Below are 20,083 nucleotides of genomic sequence, written 5' to 3'. Positions count from 1 at the left end.
AATGTGACCCAGTTAAAGGATTTCAATCACTGTATTAGGAGTGAGCCTTGTTAGAGGATTTTAGACCACTCACATGGAATGTAACCTAGTTAAAGGATTTACAAATGACTGCTAGGTCAACCTTAATCCAAAGGATTTACCCTAGACTAATACAATTATTAGAGAGTAACAATAAGGCTTGATCTAATAATAACTTACAACTCCATTTGCAGATTATAGATCTTTTTTTTAGTCCTCCATTCTAGTTGGCTTTCACACACTTCAACTCTGATAGCTTGTTCATCCTTCAAGCATCCATACCATTAAGCCTTCTTGCTTAACTTGCCAATGCATACTCTTCACTTAGGTCACTGAATGAAGTAATACCTTAGACTCCTTATTTTCCTTAGGTTCTCGCACATGATAACTTTGCTTCTTGACCAACCATCTCTATAAATAGAGAATTAAGATATTTTTTCATTCATCCTCCATCGTCCAATTTAGGGTTAGGTAAGATTAGGTAGGATTCAATGAATCTACCCCTTATTTCATTTCATATCCTTCTAAAAAATTCTCCTTCAATCCTCTTTAAAGTCGCCTCAAAATGGTTTGTGATGAATTTTGTGCCACCATCTCATCAATCTTATCTTCACATGGTTCACACAATCCAAGAACACAAAATTTTTGGCTTAGATCCATCAAATTCATGATCTTTCTAATAATACTGACACTTGGCATTAACTAGCTTTTGATGCTCAACACATATTGCATTGCTCAACATCCATTATAAAAAAAATTGATACGAACTAAAGTTTATTGGTGCTCGACATCAACTATTTTACTCAACTTACACTAAAATAGATATTTTCTCGAGTCTAACTAATTTTCTACTTGACTTGCACTAACTTTGCTCGACACCTACTATCCACTCAGTCAAGCTTGGTAGACAAACTTTATTTAACTTGTTCTTCTAAACTCACTTAGTGTAGCCAACCTTTGCAACCTTAAGTAAATTATCAATGTACTATGATATCATTGTCTTAGTTGATTCTTTACTCCTTTTCATATTATAACTCAACCTTTCCTCTAGGTGCTATTGTTACATCATTAGATCAAATCATCTTCATCAATCAAACAAGTGATAGTACTTAAATCATATAAGTAGTTTTCTTATCAACAAATAACAAGTTTGACATCAGTGACAAAACAATGATTGAAACACATTTATCATACTTGTATCAATCTATTTTTAATAATCTCCCTCTTTGGCATTTATGGCAAACCAATCTAATCAACCAAACTAACTAGGTTTATATAGAAAGACCAAAAAAATACCAAAAAGAAAATAATTCCTTATATTGAAATCTCTCCCTCTATCAACAACTTTTATCTTCTGAATAGGTTACAAAATTTTATTCTATTTTGATCAATAGATAATCAAATCTTATCCCTATGACACCCTCTGAATTACTTCTTATATCTCCCTCTACATTATCTTCCTCTTACTAGGTAGATGTAATCAATAGATACACTTTCTCTCTCAGTAATCAGAATTTCTCCTTCTTTGTTCAGTTTCTTTATGTATTGTTAACAATGTCTGTCTTCAATACCTCTCAAGCTTCTATTTAGTTTCCTTGTCTATCTTAGTTATATCTCCCTCTTTGACAACAATGCCAAAGACTTGTCATCTTAATATGCAAATAAAAATATCTTTAGTTTCTCCCTTTGTCACCTTGCTTGTGACTAATTTGTAGTTCCAGCTCTTTGATTACCTTAGGCAACTTCTATAGTAAGATCAACTATATCAATGTGTAACATATGTTAATTAACTTGTTTGATGCAGGGTACTCCTCTTGTTTCTTAGATAACCTTCGATAGGGGTATCACCCCTAGTTTACCTCTTAGATACTCATGAGCATCCTTGGATAATGCTTTTGTGAAGATACCAATAATTTTCTCTTTTGTGTTAACATATTCCATCTTCACCTCTTTATCTTGAACTAATTCTCTCAAGTAATGATACTTGATTACAATATGCTTAGTCTTTGTATGTATCACATGATTCTTTAATATATTTATAAAACTTGTATTATCACAATAAAGTATCACTAGTTCAATTATCTCTTCCTTCATTCCTTTGAGTAGCTATTTGATCCATACAATGTTTCTACAATTTATTGTAGCAGCAACATATTCAACTTTAGCAATAGATTGAGAGGTGCAGTTTTGTTTCTTTCTAGTTCATGTAACCAACCTCTTGGCTAAGAAAAATTCACCTCCATTGGTGCTTTTTTTGTCATCAATATTTCTATCCCAATCAGCATCAGTATAGGCTCTTAATTCAAATTTTTCATTTTTCTTGTAGTGTAGATCATATTCCTTTGTTCCTTTTAGATATCTCATTATTCTTTTTACAACCATCAAATAATTCTCCCTAGGATTAGTAGGGAATCTTGCAACTATTCCTAAAATGAATGCAATATCAGGTCTTCTATGTACTACATATTATAATTTCCCAATCATAGACCTGTATAATGTTTGATTCACTTTAGGTAAATCATCATTCTTTGACAATTTATGTCTTGTCACCATAGGTGTACTTACTAGCTTGGAATCTTTCAATCCAAAATTTTTTAGTATCTCCATAACATACTTTGATTGAGTTATGCATATACCATATTTCATCTAGTGTACTTGAAAACCCAAAAAGAACTTGATCTCTCCAAACATAGACATCTCGAATTCTTGCTTCATTTCATTTGTAACAGTCTTACATAAAGTATCTTGACCTTCAAATATGATATCATCAACAAAAGTTTCAGATAACAAAATACCTTTTCCCTTCTCTATTTTCAAGTATAGATTGTTGTTATCATCAGTCCTTTTGAATCCAATCTTCACAAGATAACTATGAAGTCTCTCATATCATGCTCTTGGTGCTTGTTTCAAACCATGTAAAGCTTTGTGTAATCTACATGCCATATTTTTATTCTTAACATCAACAAATCCTTCTAGCTATTCTATATAATTTTTTTTCTCTAATATACCATTCAAAAATGTAGACTTAACATCCATTTGATAAACTTTGAAACCTTTGTATGCAAAATAAGCAAGCAAAGTTCTTACTCCTTCCAATCTAGCAACAAGGGAAAATGTTCCTCCATAGTTAATTCCTTCTTCTTGTGCATATCCTTTACAAAATAATCTTGTCTTGTTCCTTGTGACTTCACCATTTTCATCTGACTTTTTTATATATACCCACTTGGTACTAATCACATTTTTGTCTTCTAGTCTAGGAACTAGAGTCCATGTTTTGTTTTTCTCATTTTGTTCTTTCTCTTCTTCCATGGCTTTGCTCCAGTCCACATCTTCTAAGGCATATTTCACTGTTTTGGGTTCTTTCATACTTAGCAAGCATGTATCATTTCTCAACTTGTTCCTTTTCATTGGTCTAGCATCTTTATCTCCAATGATTTGTGTAGTGGGATGATGTTTTTTGACATATTTAGATAGTCTTGGTTCATCTTTGGTTTCCTCATTTGGTCTTTTAACTTCTGAATCACTATGTACATCTCTATTAGGTATTTTAGCATCTTTTCATGTACACTAATCTTAGAATTAGAATGTACCTCAATTTAATTATGTAACTTGGCCCTTGAATATAGCTCGATTCTTGAATGCAACTCGGTATTCATAGTATGTGACTCGACATTCACTGAAACTTGCTATTGATTTGTAACTTGATTTGCAACATCTTCTTTAGCAGGCATGCCTTCATAAAAGTATACAAATGATTTATATTATTTTGGTTCCTTCATAGGTTCAGCCTCATATACTTCTGTATATTTATCAAATTTCACATTTGCACTTTCCACAACTTTGTTAGTGTTAGTATTTAAACACTTATAAGCTTTACTTCTTGTAGAATAACTTAGAAATATACCTTCTTCACTTTTTGCATCTAGTTTATCATTCCTAAAATATTTGAGCATATAAAATTTTCTTTCAAATACCTTAAAATATTTTACATTGGGTGAGTATCCATATCATAGTTTAAAAGGTGTTGAATGAGTACCTTTTTTAACTTGTACACAATTCAAGGTATAAATAATTATACTTATAGCTTCTCTCTAGTATTTTAAGGAAGCATTTTTCTCCATCATAAGTGTCTTAGCATAGTCCATTACAAACTTGTTCCTCCTTTCAATAATTCCATTTTGTGGAGGTGTTCTAGGAGTAGATGTCTGTCTTTTGATTCGTTTATCGTTACAAAACATCTCAAGCTCATTTGATGTATTCTCCCCCTTTATCAAATCTCAAACATTTCAAACTTTTACGTGTTTCCTTTTCAACTTTTTCTAAGTACCACTTAAACATTTGGAATGTGTTAGATTTTTATTTCAGAAACATAATTGACATCATTTTAGAGTAATCATCAACAAGCAATACAATGTACTTATCTCCTTTGTAGCTTTGCACTTCAATTGGTCCACACAAGTTAGTATGAACAGTCCCTAGTATTCCACTAGAGGTATGAGTTTTACTTTTAAAACTTGACTTTGTCATCTTTCTTAACTAACATTGTTTGCACATTATATTGTCAGGCTTCTTCAACTTAGGAAAACCTCTAACTTTTCTCATGTTACTGATACTATCCAGGTTATCAAAATTAACATGACATAACCTCTTGTGCCATATCCATACATCATCAAATTCTACAACTAGACAAGTAGCGTCCTCTATATCAAAGTAGAATAAATAGATTACTTCTAGTTTGATCACCCTTTCTAATCAATTTTCCATCATTATCATACATCTTAGCAATCTTGTTTACAAAATCAACCATACATCCTAAATTATTTATGTGTGACACTCAACAAGTTATAGTATAGTCCTTCAACATAGTAAGCATTGTCCATAAAATCATTTCTGTGAGCTTGATAGAACCTTTTCCTTTTATAAAAAATGGTGCATCGTTACCAAATCTTACACTATTTTCATCATAATAATTCAAGGTAATGAACTTACTTTTATCTCTAGTCATGTGATGTTAAAAATCACTACTAGAGTGATCCATCTATCATTCTTGTTTGCACAAGGCACAAGTGCATTTGCCTCATCTTCATCAAGTTCTTCTTTCATTCCAACATACACCACTTCATCATCATGTTCATAAGATTCATATCTTGTTTTCTCTTCAACAATCTTTGTTGTCTTCATCTCTTCTACTTTTGTATATGTCACCACTTCTTTTATTCTTCTTCTCTAGACATCTAGTAGCAATATGAATAACCTCATTGCAATTGAAACAAATGATAGGTAGTTTACCTTTAAACTTGCTTTTATCTCTATGAAATCTCCTTGCTAGTAGTTCTTCAAGTTGATCTACATCTTTCTTATTTGTCTCACTATCACTAGACACAAATTTTGTCTTTTTCTTCTTCTTCACATTAGGTTCCTTTAATGACAACTTAGCTTTGAAAGAAGATTCCATATTTTTAGGTTTATAATTATCAAAACTATATGGCTCAAAAGAAATGAGCCTATCTACCATACCTTCAAGACTTAAAGTATTCCTTGGTACACATCTTAGTTCTTGTATTGTAGAAACTCTAATAGTATATATAGGGAACAATGTTTTCAAAACTTTTTTAGTACTGTATCATCATCGATTGTACTAGTAGCTCCTCTTATTGCATTAACAACATTTGTTATCCTAGAGAAATATTGACCAAAATTCTCACCTTCTTGCATTCTCGTATTGTCAAACTTACCTCTAAGACTTTCAACTTTGGCTCTTAAAACATTCTTATCACCTCCATAGATGATGTGTAGAGCATCCCACATTTTCTTTTCATCGTCAAGACTTTTGATATCATCAAACTCAACATAGCTTAGGGAAAAGGAAATCTCTAACATTTTATTGTTGTGTTTTTTTTTTTTTTTTTTTTTAGATCTTCAAAACTTAGGGCTCCAACAGGGTCAGTATGCTCAATATTAATAGTAGATTGTGCATGATCTCCAAGTCCTCCAAGGCGTAGCTTCTGTTACCCATTTTGCCTCCCGCCAAAATTTGAATTTGAACTCTACCCCACCCAATGGTCACCTTCCCATCTCTTATACTATTTTAATGCTTGAGAAATATCAAAAAAAATAACGATAAAACCTTATGTTATTTCTTTATTTCCTAATATGTTTCTATTGGCTTACAACTTTTCGCATCGTCAGATCTTGCCTAGATCCACAGTGGACACTTTCTTGCATTCTCCAAATGCATGACATTTACGTAATGTAGAGAAACCCCTTAGCGATGCATGGATCAGTGGATTTGTGCTCTTTTTGTGGGCCATGGAGGGAGGAAGTCTCAGTCTAGCTGGCGATTCTATTGGTGCCCACTTTCTGACAATGCGAGGAAATGCCCTGGTGACACACATCCAGATGGTGTCATGACAGATATTCATAAAGGTTCAAAATACATGTGTTACAAGCACCATCAGATCTCCCGAGATCAACGGCTGGTGCATGCTTGCAAGATTAAGTTGCAAGAAGATTAAGGAATGTGGGCATGCACCCTGGTGACACTTGTCCCACAACCTCTCATGTTTCCAATCCCACCTTCCATTGTCTGATGCTATTTAATCAGTACTTGGCACATGCTCGCAAGATGAAGATGTAGGGATGTTAAGTAATGTGGGCAAGCACCTTGTTGCCACATGTCCTTGTGGGGCAAGGCTAGTTTCATATGCTATAGAGTGATGCCTTTAGTTTCCAAGTCAGATGTCGAGTGTTTCGTGGGCCCAAGATTTTGATGGACAGGCACAGTGAATGGAGAATCTTTCTTGATCATTGATCTTTTGTAGATTGACAATCAGTGCTTGCCCATAATATGAAGTTATAATGAAGTTAAACATTGTGGGGAAGTGCCTAAGCAACACGTGTCCCAGTGGGCCCGGCCAAGGTATTAACAGTTAGCATTGATAATTGGGCTGGCGGTTATGTGATTATCACGGTCAAGATTTTGAGGAGGTGGCACTATTAGTTGGTCAACCACATGGGGACTTTGCGGGGTGGTAGAATAGAATAAACTGATTGGTCTACGTGGCCTATTTTGCTTGCAGAGTTTAGTTGACTGCTAATTTTTGTTGATTCATGGGCTAGAGAGGAAGAGAGATCAAGTTTTCCCATGCAATCTCATCCCTGTGATGAATTTCAACCACCTTTGAATGAATGCTAATCCTAGGAGAATAATCTAGCTCCCTAGTTTATCCATCTACTAGTCAGAATGGTTTAATGGCACCGCTTCTATCTTCTCAAGGCCTTGTTCTAGGAAGATCAGATATCATTGCATCTGGATTTGTGCTCAGATCAGATTTTCTTCTGATCTCCATGATTATTCTTTGTAGGATTTAATGGTAGTGGTTGTAGAGTAATTTCAGTTAGAAAATATCTTAGTTATGCCTGAGCTATAAAGGGAATTTTTGTAGATTTTTTAAAGGTTGACCCTTCTCTAATTTCTCCAATATTGCTCTGCAACTTTAGTGTAAATTCCCTTTGCCTCTAAACTGTATGACATTCTGCCTTATCTCCTTTAGCCATTGATGTAAAGTGCAAGAACTATTTTCATCTCATTGGTGTATTGTAAAGATCTGCAATTCTGCATGACTGTATCTCTTTTGGCCTATGAATGGTATATAAGTGAATCCTCTCTTTCCTTGTGTCATTCATTTGGGTTTTTTGATTTGCATGTCATTGTTAGATTAAAGCAAGTCTGAATGTGTATATCTTTTGGTGTCATGATGGTTCAATAGTGCATGTATGGGCAGAGATTGGTTTGAACACTCTATTTTGGTGCATCACCTCCTTAGGTTAGAGTAGGTAGATTTTCTTTCATGCATTCCTTCTCTATTTTCCTCTCCAAGAGTAGTTAGGTGCGCCCTGATAATAAAGGAAGCTCACCTTCTCTGAAGAGTCAACCTCATAGTTCAAGTCCCATAGCTTGGAGGTTGTTTCCATGTTTCACAAGGTTGTCCTTAGGTAAAATATTTGGACGTGGGTACAAAATTTTGTGACAATAATTTTTGGCACGCCCGATGGGACAAAAATCAAAAAATTTCAAGTCTACTGGTGTCAAAAGGAAGATTTCAAGATCAATACCAAGGTGATAGTACTAGCTTTAGTGTTCAAGCCTTCAAGAGGCTCACTCTTCAAGTACTTGGTGACTTTGAGTTTCAAATACATCTGGTTCCAGACCAAAGTTGCAGTAGCTCATGCCCAAAGCTAAAACAAGGGCTTCTTCTAGAGGTAAATTTTGGTACCAAGAGCTTTCATTTTCAAATCCTAGAAGAAGGCAGACTAGAGTATCTTTATCACTAGTTAGGAGTGCAATAGTAACAAATACACCAGCAAGATCTATCTCTACTCCTCCTGCTATTAGATCTCAACCTAGATTGCCATCAACTCATATCAATAGATCACTTGTCTATATGGCACAGCCTAGAGCCCATACTTTTGCCACCTTTAATGGTGGAAGTCCTCTTTTATTGGCCCAAAGACATGACATACCAATAGCTACACTCAAAAGTATATGAGAGTTTACTAGTGAAACTTCTATCTCTCCCTTAGAGCACATTCAAGAGGTTGCAAATGTTTATAATATCCATGGTATTACATAAGATGATGTTGCAATTAGGCTTCTAGCCTCATCCTTGAAAGGAAAAGCACTCCAATGGTATAGAGGTTTGGCTCATGGTTCTATAATAGATTGGGATGGATTAGGAGTAGGATTATGCAAACACTTTGAGGACAAAAGTGACCATTTGTCACTTTTAGAACAGTTTCCTACTATAAAAAGAGCCCCCCATGAATGTATGACTAATTTCAACTATAGATTTCAAAAGACATGGGATAGAATACCTATTTTAGTAAAACCTACCCCTATTTTAGTAAAACCTACCCCTGGTAATGCCTTCTTGCATTACCTTAGAGCTTTTAATAGTGACATTTCCACTGCAATCCAAACTATTGGAGGAGATGCCTTGCGTAATGCCTATGACATAGCAATAAAGTCAGAAAACATCCTAATACTAGGAGGTAAGCTAGCTCCAAGACCTCCTGTGCCTTTCTTTCCTGATGTTCCAAATCACCAACCAAAAATGGCTCCTCTTCCCATAGCTTCCACATCACGATCCCTTGCTCTAGTCACTCAACTTTCTACATCTTCGAATGGAATAGATGAAATCAAAGAAATGATGCAATCTATGATGCTAAACATAGATAAGAGATTGCAAGACTAAGAGAAGAAGCTGGAGGATAGTTTGTCTATGATGCAGAAAATGAGCAATAAGGTGGTGACTTTAGAGAGATAGCAAGCTCAAGGTAGTAAGGCTCATCAATTGTAGCATCAAACTATGAATGGTGGTAGGCCTCCAAATCAAAATTATGGGAACAATATTTTTGATCAAAATAGGTAGAGTAGTCATGCTTCAACCTCAAATGTAAACCAAAGTAGGGCCATAGTCCCTCAAAACAACATGGCCCAAGATCAAGATTTTTGTCCCTCCTGTAACTACTCTTATGCTCATTGCATGTGTTAGAAGGTTGAATCTTATTTGGCTTTGACCATCCAAGAACCTGTAGCAAGACAATCATACAAGGAGGACCAATTTAAAGAGGCCTCATATATGCAAGGACAAGGTGATTGCTCCTTTATGAATCATTAGATGGAGGAACATTGTAATGTAAACCAGGATTCCATTTCTCACAACACTAGGAGTAAGAGAAGAGCTATTGAAGGTGCTACTCCTCCTCCTCCCAATTAGGCCTCAACTTCAAATGTAATATCCTATGAACAATCAATAAATGATCAGTCAAATACCCCTCAGCAACAAAGGTGAAATGATGGTAGAAAAGATGCAAGTGATCCTTAGTTTGTTCCATCTCAACCTCCTACAAATGCAGCTCCCAAGGTTTCTACCAAAGCACCTACTACGCCATTCAGTGTGGTAGAACAAATGAAGAAAAAAAATGTCAGTATTTCCATGTGGGATGTTGTTGCTACTATACCCATGCAAAAGAGGTTGCTACAACAAGAATTGGAAAGTATTGAACCAAAGGATCAACCACCTAGCATGGAAAGTGCCACAAGCCTAGTACAACCATCAAAGGAGGAAGAAACAAGAAAAAAGGTTAGACCCCCTCTGTTTTATGTTTCTTTAATTATAGGGGATAAACTAGTCCACAACTTCATGACTGATTCAAGGGCTAGTAGTTCAGTGATGCCTAGGTGTGTTGCTGATGCTTTGGAAATGAAATACGAGCCCATTGTTAGGGATGTATTACAGTTGGATGGTAGTATTTTCAAGACTATAGGGATCCTTAGGAATGTGGACATGGCCCTACATGCATGCCCTGGTTGTATTGTAGCTCAAGATATATCCATTGCAGAAGTCAAGCCACATTTTTCCATCTATCTATCAAGAGATTTCATCACCCAAATAGGTGGTTACATATCTTCTGATTGATCATATATGTTTTTTAGGACAAGATATGGGGCCAAAGATTCGATTAGAGCAAAGCCTATAGCTCTCCATCATACCAAACCCTACACCCCTAATCTCACCAACATGAATTTCACTATCCTAGAAGTAGATGAAAGTGACAGTGTGAATGAGCCTTCTACTTCCCTAGCAGAGACACCTGATTTTCTCTTAGATGAATGGGCTAATACATATCAATTTGATCCGATGTCAGAAACCCTTGAAATAGGCCTTAGTACATATTGTATATTAGAGAAAAATCCTCTAGTCCCCAATCTTGTGGAGACTAAAGAAGACATGAGTGGGATATGGAGTATGTACTTTGATGGATCAAGGAATAAGAATGGATCAAGGATTGGTGTAATGTTGATTTCTCCTGCACAAGTAAGTTACTACTTCTCCTTTAAGCTCCATTTTAGTTGCACTAATAATGTGGCCGAGTACGAATCCTTGATTCAGGGTCTCCTACTTGCTCAAAAAAGAAGAATTCAAGCCCTGAGTGTATATGGAGATAGTGAGTTGGTGGTCAATCAAGTGAGAAATTAGAATATCACCAAGAACAGTTTGCTCAAGTCTTATAAACATAGGGTATGTGATTTTCTTGAAGGTTTCAATGCATTTAATATTCAAAGCATCCCTAGAAAAGAAAATAGACATGCTGATAGACTTGCAACAATAGGTGCATCTCATGATGTACCGGGGAATCTTGAGGAGAAGAAGAAGCAACAAATCAAGATGGTAGTGAGGCCTGCCATTCTTGAAAGAAACATCTATTGGCAAGTGTTTGAATCTGATGAACAAATTGTAAGTTTCTTGCAAAATGAAGAAAAATTTTCAAATAGAAACCAGTCAAGACTGCAGGAATAGTATGGTGATCAAATCATTAACCTCAGTTCCAACAAATTGCCTAAGGGTCTCATTACCTTAGAAAGTGTTTTCAATCCTAATGACAAAGCAAGAGGTAGAGTCATGAACCTAGCTATTGACCAAGATGATCACACTCCAGTCATGATTGCTGATGGAAAATCCTTGAACATGGGGAAGGTATGTTCTGAGACTGAACAGTTTTATTCATTTATGTCAAGAATTTAATGATATATTTTCTTGGACGTATGATGATTTAAATGGTTTTGACCCAAGGTTGTTTTAGCATACCATAGATTTAATTGATAATGTCAAACCAGTAAGACAAAAACATAGGCTAGTGAATGCCAAAATTGAACCCTTAATGAGAAAAGAGCTATCCAAGTTGATTAAAGCCAATATAATTTTCCCCATCAAGCACTCATCATGGGTAGCAAACCTTCTCCCTGTTAGGAAGAAGAATGGAGAAATTAGATTGTTTGTGGACTTTAGGGACCTTAACCAAGCTTCTCTTAAAGATCACCATCCTCTCCCTTCCATGGAGCAGATTTTGTCTAGGGTCAGTGGTTCAAGGAGGTTTTCATTTCTTGATGGATTTTCTGGCTACAATCAAGTGTTGCTCAAAGAGTCTAATAGATACAAGACTGCATTTACCACCAAGTGGGGTACCTATGCTTATTGTAAGATGCCATTTGGGCTAACCAATGTAGGTGCTACATTTTAGAAGGCAATGGAGATGGCCTTTAAAAGCATGATTGAAAAGTTTGTATTAGTTTACCTTGATGATATCACAGTGTATTCAAAGAATGTAGAAGATCATTTTGATCATTTAAGGCAGGTGTTTTCAAGGTGTAGAGAGTTTGGGGTATCCCTTAACCCAAGCAAGTGTGTCTTTGCTACTAATCAAGGAAAATTATTAGAACATATTGTATTTGAGGATGGTTTAACCATTGATCTAGAAAGAACAAAAGTAATACTTGCTCTCCCTCTTCCTAAACATAAGAAAGGGTTGCAAAGTTTCCTTGGTAGGATAAATTTTGTGAGAAGGTTTATCCCTAATCTTGCTACCATGGTAAAACCCCTTACAACTATGCTCAAGAAAAGTATGCTATTTGCATGGACCAAGGAAGGGAAGGAAGGTTTTGAAGAGATCAAGGTAGCCATAGCCTTAGCCCCTACTCTCATTAATCCAAACTTTGAAAAGGATTTCATCCTTTATACCCTAGGTGGTGAGTCAAGTATTTCTGCTATCTTGACTCAAACAAATGATAAAGATGAAGAGCAGCCCATAGCCTTCTTTAGTGAAGGGCTTAAAGAGTATGAACGAAAATACAACTATGTAGAGAAGCAAGCTCTTGTAGCCATAAGACCTTTAAAGAAATTTAGACACCTCTTATTTCATAATAAAATTCATTTGTTAGTACCCCATGCCAGTGTGAAAGGTTTCATTTTGAGAAAAGATATTAGTGAGAAGAGAGTTGGCTGGATTACTAAAGTAATGGAACATGATGTTGACATCCAGATCACCAAGCTGGTGAGAGGGAAAGGGTTATGTAAACAGATGATATCACCTCAAGAATCAGATGAGGAAGCTGTTATGATACTAACAGAGCAACAAAAAGCAAGAGATGATGACCCAAGGAACTCGATGGATGATATGAAGAATTTTTTATTGGGCAATGGATATCCTCAAGGGTTAGATAGAACTAAAAGAAGGCACTATAGATTGTAGTCAATCCCTTATGTTATAGTTGACGATATCCTTTTTAGGAGAGATTTTAATGGAGCCCTATTAAGATGCATTAACATAGACCAAGCTGAAAGAATGATCAAAGAGCTTCATGATGGTCCTAATGGTGGTCACTTCTCAGCAAGGACAACTACAATGAAGATCATGAGAGTTGGTTATTATTGGCCATCCTTGTTCCATGATTCTCATAAGTATGTGAGGAAGTGTGAAAAATGTGTCTTCTTCTCTGGCAAACAAAGGCTTGCAGCTCTTCCTCTTCATCCCATTTAGGTGAACTAGCCTTTTTCTCAATGGGGATTGGATTTCATAGGCCTTATCAATCCTCCTTCTAGTTCTGGTCACAAGTGGATTTTAGTTGCTACAAATTACTTTACCAGATGGATAGAGGTAGTTGCAATTGAAGGATGCCATAAGATCTTCAGTTGTTGAGTTTCTTGATGGAATTGTGTCTAGGTTTGGTGCCCATTCAACTATCATTTCAGATAATGCAAAATCTTTTGTAGGAGCTCAAATTTGTGCATGGGCAGTTGACCATAATATCTACTTAAGCACCTCCTCAAACTACTATCCTTAGGGAAATGGTTTGGCTGAGTCCTCCAACAAAAAACTAATTAGGATTATGAAAAGAACTATAGAGGATAATTAGAGGTGTTGGCATCAAAAGTTGAGGATTGCACTGTGGGTTGATAGAATAACACCTAAGAGGTCAATAGGGAATTCACCATTTATGTTGGTATATGGCAGAGAAGCAAGGCTTCCAATTTCATTAGAATTTCCATCTCTAGAACTAGCTCATCAGTTGGAGCTAATAAAAAATGATACCATGACAGTAAGAATGGTAGAGTTGATGGAGCTGAAAGAGAAAAGAGGTCAGGTCATGCAGACCCTAGAAACACATCAGCAATAGGTGAAAAGGAGCTTTAACAAGAAGGCTAGGGTCAGAGCCTTTAGAGAGGGTGATTTAGTTTTGAAATGGGATGCAGACAGGGAAAAACTAGGGAGGCACTCAAAATTTGATGCATTGTGGAGTGGTCCCTATTAGATTGTCAGTTGCAAGCAAGCCAATGCTTTTCAATTAAGGAAGTCTGGTGGTGAAATTTTTCCTATCCCAGTCAATGGGATCCATCTCAAGGTGCGTATTTGATAAGGTTTGAAGTTTCATGTACATATGTAGCTTAGTTTTGTTTCCTATAGTTCCTATTTTTCAAGAAGTGCACGAGCACATGTGTTTTGCTGAGTTTGCAGAGCTGTAGAGGCAAAGATTTTTGGTATTTTGTTGCTGCAGGGGTAGGGTTAGGGTTTTATAGTGCATTGATCCACATTGTTTCAACTTTGTAGCCCAATGGATGCATAGGGTCACTGGTCATACACATAGCTGGCTTGCATTCCCTTTGAGTCACCAGAAATGTTACCCATTTTGCCTCCTGCCAAAATTTGAATTTGAACACTGCCCCACCCAATGGTCACCTTCCTATCTCTTATATTATTTTAATGCCTAGGAAATATTAGAAAAAATAATGATAAAACCTTATGTTATTTCTTTATTTCCTACTATGTTTTCGTCAGCCTGTAACTTTCCATGCCATCAGATCTTGCCTGGATCCACAATGGGTGCTTTCTTGCATTCTCCAAATTCATGAAATTTACATAATGCTGGGAAGCCCCTTAGCAACATGTGGATCAGTGGGTCTATTCTCTTTCTATGGGCCACAAAGGGAGGAAGTCTCAATCTAGTTAGCGATTCTGTTGGTGCCAGCTTTCTCGCATTTTGAGCTTCTTCTGACTTTTTGACAATGTGGGGAAGTGCCTTGGTGACATGCATCTAGACGGTCTCACGGTAGATATTTACTGAGGTTTAGAATACACGTGTTACAAGAACTATCAAATCTCTTGAGATCAACAGCTGGCGCATGCTCACAAGATTAAGTTACAAGAAGATTAAGGAATGTGGGCATGCGCCTTGGTGACACCTATCCTACAACCTCTCATGTTCCCAATCCCCCTTCAACCGTCTGATGCAATTTGATCAGTGGTTGGTGCATGCTTGTAAGATGAAGATGCAAGGATGTTAAGTAATGCCAGAAAACACCTTGTTGCCAAGTGTCCTTATGGGGCCAAGCTAGTTTCATATGCTGCAGAGTGATGCCAATTGGTTGCCAGGTCAGATGTTGAGTGTTTATGGGCCCAAGTTTTAATGGACAGGCATAGTGAATGGAGAATCTTTCCTAATCATTGATCTTTTATAGATCAACGATCAGTGCTTGCCCATAATATGAAGTTATAGGGAAGTTAAACATTGCGGGGAAGCACCTAAGCAACATGTGTCCCAGTGGGCCCAACCAAGGTATTAATAGTTAGCATTGACAGTTGGGCTAGCGGTTATGTGACTATCACAATCAAGATTTTGAGGGGGTAGCACTATTAGTTGGTTGTCCACATGGGGAATTTATAGGGTGGCAGAATGGAATAAATTGATTGGTCCATGTGGCCTATTTTTCTTGCAAAGTTTGGTTGACTGCTGATTTTTGCTAATTCATGGTCCAGAGATGAAGAGAGATCAAGTTTTCCCGCACAATCTGATCCCTGTGATGAATTTCAACAACCCTCAAATGAATGCTAATCCTAGGAGAATACTCTAGCTCCCTAGTTTATCCATCTACTAGTTAGAATGGTTTAATGGTGCCACTTTTATCTTCTTAGGGCCCTATCTAACAATATCAGATATCATTACATTTGGATTTCTGCTCAGATTAGATTTTCTTCTGATCTCCATGATTATTCTCTGTAGGACTTAATGGCAATGGTTGTAGAGTAATTTTAGTTGGAAAATATCTCAGTTATGCCTGAGATATAAATGGAATTTTTGTAGATTTTGTAAAGGTCGACCCTTCTCTGATTTCTCTGATATTGCTCTGCAACTTCAGTGTAAATTCCCTTTGCCTCTGAACTGTATGACATTTTGCTTTATCTCCTTCAACCATTGATGTAAAGTGCAAGAACTATTTGCCTGTCATTGGTGTATTGTAAAAATCTACAATTCTGCATGACTGTATCTCTTTTGGCCTATGAATGGTATATAAGTGAATCCTCTCTTTCCTTGTGTCATTCATTTGGGTTTACTGATTTGCATGTGCTTGTTAGATTAAAGCAAGTTTGAATGTGTATATCTTTTGGTGTCATGATGGTTCAATAGTGCATGTATGGGCAGAGATTGGTTTGAACACTCTATTTTGGTGCATCACCTCCTTAGGTTAGAGTAGGTAGATTTTCTTTCATGCATTCCTTCTCCCTTTTCCTCTCCAAGAGTAGTTAGGTGTGCCTTGATAGTAAAGGAAGCTGGCCTTCTCTGGAGACTCAACCTAATAGTTCAAGTCCCATAGCTTGGAGGTTGTTTCCATATTTCACAAGGTTGTCCTTAGGTTAAAAATTTGGACATGGGTGCAAACTTTTGTGACAATAGCTTCATCAGACTTTTCCATGCTAGAAAGTTATTTCTATTAAGATTGGGTACTTCTCTTTTTGATAGCTTGATCTTTGTGCTTCTAGTACCTTCAAACTAGTCCTCTTAAGTAGATGGCTATGAACCAATTGTTGAAATTCTTTAGAATAATTGGGGGGGTTGAATCAATTATCCAAGGTCCAGATGTACAAATAAAACTTTTCATAACTTAGTGAACCCATAAAATATTTATCATCATGCATGCATCCATAAGATTATGCAATCACTTAAAACTTGTAGGTTACTGTTAAATCAATTTATAGAAATGTAAACATGAAACATAACAGATTCAATAACACACTTGACACAATGATTTAAGTGAAAACCCAATTTGGGAAAAACCACCAGTAACATGCTACTCTTTTGCACTCTTCTAAAGTCATGCCCTATGAAAGACCAACCCTGTTAAAGGTTATAATACACATTGTTAAATGTGACCCAATTAAAAGATTCCAATCAACCTATTAGGAGTGAGACTTGTTAGAGGACTTTATACCATTCACTTTGAATGTCACCTGATTAAAATATTTACAAATGATAGTTAGGTCAACCTTAATCCAAAGGATTTACCCTAGATTGATACAACTATTAGAGAGTAATAGTAAGGCTTGATTTGATAACAACTTACAACTCCATTAGTAGATTATAGATCTCTTTTTCATTTCTCCATTCTTCTTGGTTTTCACACACTTAAACTCTAATAGCTTGTTCACCCTTCAAGCATCCATATCCTTAAGCCTTCTTGCTTAACTTGCCAATGCAGACTCTTCACTTAGGTCACTAAATGAAGTAATAACATAGAATTTTTTTCTTCCCTAGGTTCTTGCACATGACAACCTTGCTTCTTGACTAGCCATCTCTATAAATAGAGAAGTAAGATATTTTGCTATTCATCTTCCATTACCCAATTTAGGGTTAGGTTAGATTAGGTAAGATTTAATGAATCTACCCCTTATTTAATTTCATTCCCTTCTAGAAACTTCTCCTTCAATCCTCATTGAATTTTCCTCAAAATGGGTTATCATGAATTTTGTGCCATGAGCTTATTAATATTATCTTCCACATGGTTCACACAATCCAAGAAAGGAAACTTGTTAGCTCAAATCCATCAAATTCATGATCTTTCTAATAATGTTGACACTCAACATTAACTAGCTTTTGATGCTCAACATCCACTGTGAAAACACTTAGCATGAACTAAAGTATACTGGTGCTCAACATCAACTAAACTTTACTTAGCATCAACTATTTTACTTATCTTACAATAAAATAGTCTTTTGGTTGGCTCCAACTAGTTTTATGCTTGGCTTGCACTAACTTTGCTCGACACCTACTGTTCACTGGGTCAAACTTAGCAAGAAAACTTTTTTTAACTTGTTCTTCTAAACTCACTTAGTGTAACCAACCTTTGTAACCTTAAGTAGATTATCAATGCACTATGATATCACTATCTTAGCTGTTTCTTGTACTCCTTTTCATATCATAACTCAACCTTTCCTCTAGGTGCTATTGTTACATCATTTGATCAAATCCTCTTTATCAATCAAAAAAGTGATAGTACTTAAGTCATATAAGTAGTTGTCTTACCAACAAATAGTAAGTTTGACGTCAATGACAAAAAAATGATTGAAATAGATTTATCATACTTGTATCAATCTATTTTCAACATATAACAATATTTTTTTGGTTGAAAAATGAACATCTTCCAATAGTCCCAAAAGTAATATTTAGATTTATTTATCCCTTATTTTCATCCTAAACTTGTGTTGTTTGGTTTTGGCTACAATATAGATCTATAGATTCCAATTTGGTGGAGAACACTCCCCTTAACTTGCAAAAGAGGTCACATACCACCTCCTTCAAAGGAAAATCTCAAACTACTTCTATTGTAAATATCTTTCCATACTTAATTCAACTAATGTTATTTATGTTTTTTATTTAGAAGAATCATATAACAAAAAAAATGACATAATATATCTTTTTGTTTTATTTCTTTCAAATGTAAATGTGTATAGTGATACAAATGTTTTTAAAATATAATTTTAGTAAAAAATATTTTAGAATATTGTTTATTTTCTTCAGGTTTAGATTGAGCTGAAAGGGAATAGAAACCTTTGAATTGTATATGAAAAAAATGTCAAAAGAAATAAATACAATTGCATATCTATTAGTTTGTGGTGACTCATTAGAGAAGTACTGTACATACTTCATAATTCTTTGTGGTTTAGGATTTTGGGCCCCATTTTATAGAGATTTTGGGCCAACATGTAATAATTAATTATGACCCTAAAGCAGCAAAAATACTTGTATAAATGTGCTTAGGGTTAGGTATCTTTTATTGTGTGTGATGCAAAATTTCTTCTTGTGGCAGTATTGAGCTGTAAGGGATTAAAAATTGTGATAAGGTTGTAATCACTAGATCGTAATAATATTGGACTTGCTGTTTTGTGGATGTAGCCTAGGGTTTGGGTGAACCACGTTAAATATTGTTGTCTTGTGTTCTCTTTTGTGCAATCTATTATTTTTTGATATTGTTTATATTTACATGTAATTTTTATTTCTATTTGAGGTTAATCCTAACAATATCTACACATCTATACAAAATAGAATCAAACTTTGCTATAAATTATGCCGAGAATGATATCTTATGATATATACTTGTTAAGTTAAATTACATTTTATGATTAATAAATTATAGATAAGTATGTTATTTTCTTACTTTAATAATATTAATTCATGTGAACTTATAAATTTTTTTTATCGATACATCATTATGTATGATTAAAATTGCTTTGGCTGTCCATGAATCTAAAAAGATATCCAAAAGCACACATATATTTCTTTCAACACTATATCAACTTCTATTCAGACTCATGATATTTTTGAGGAAAAAATATTTTAATAAAATTAAACTTTGGAATCATGGGACTGTGCAAAATAATTTTGTGATCCATTTTGTCAAATAGTTCAAATGCCTTTTTAAAGTTACCCATTTTGCAATCATATCTAGCACAATAGTTCTAGTGAATACATCAAACAAAATTCCTTTCCCAAGCCTCAAATTTTGATATCCCATCCTAAAAATCCAAGTTTTTAATGAGATGAAAGGAAGCTACCAAAGGTTTTACAACTAGGGCTTTTCATTTATGGCTTTAAATGAAAATGGTCCAGGCAATGATATTTTCACATAAAGGTCAGAAGATGGAACATGTTATATATTTGATCTATTATTTAAAGACTTATGGGTGGAGATGGATGATTCATTAGTTTGTTGAGGAAGTAGATCCCATTTTATTGGAGCAATGGGAATTGCCTTACAAAAACATAGATATTGGTGGGAGTGAGAATGAAGTAGTGGTTTTGATCTCACAAAAGGCAATGAGAATAGTAGTAGACAAAGACATTGAATCTGTAAGAATTTTCCTTAGGGAAGAATTTACCCAAGACCAAGGAATT

The sequence above is a fragment of the Cupressus sempervirens genome, chromosome 9 (assembly GCF_028749045.1).
Source record: "Cupressus sempervirens isolate cs-2001-9-10 chromosome 9, ASM2874904v1, whole genome shotgun sequence".
NCBI lineage: Eukaryota > Viridiplantae > Streptophyta > Pinopsida > Cupressales > Cupressaceae > Cupressus > Cupressus sempervirens.
Note: the sequence above shows the minus strand (reverse complement) of the source record.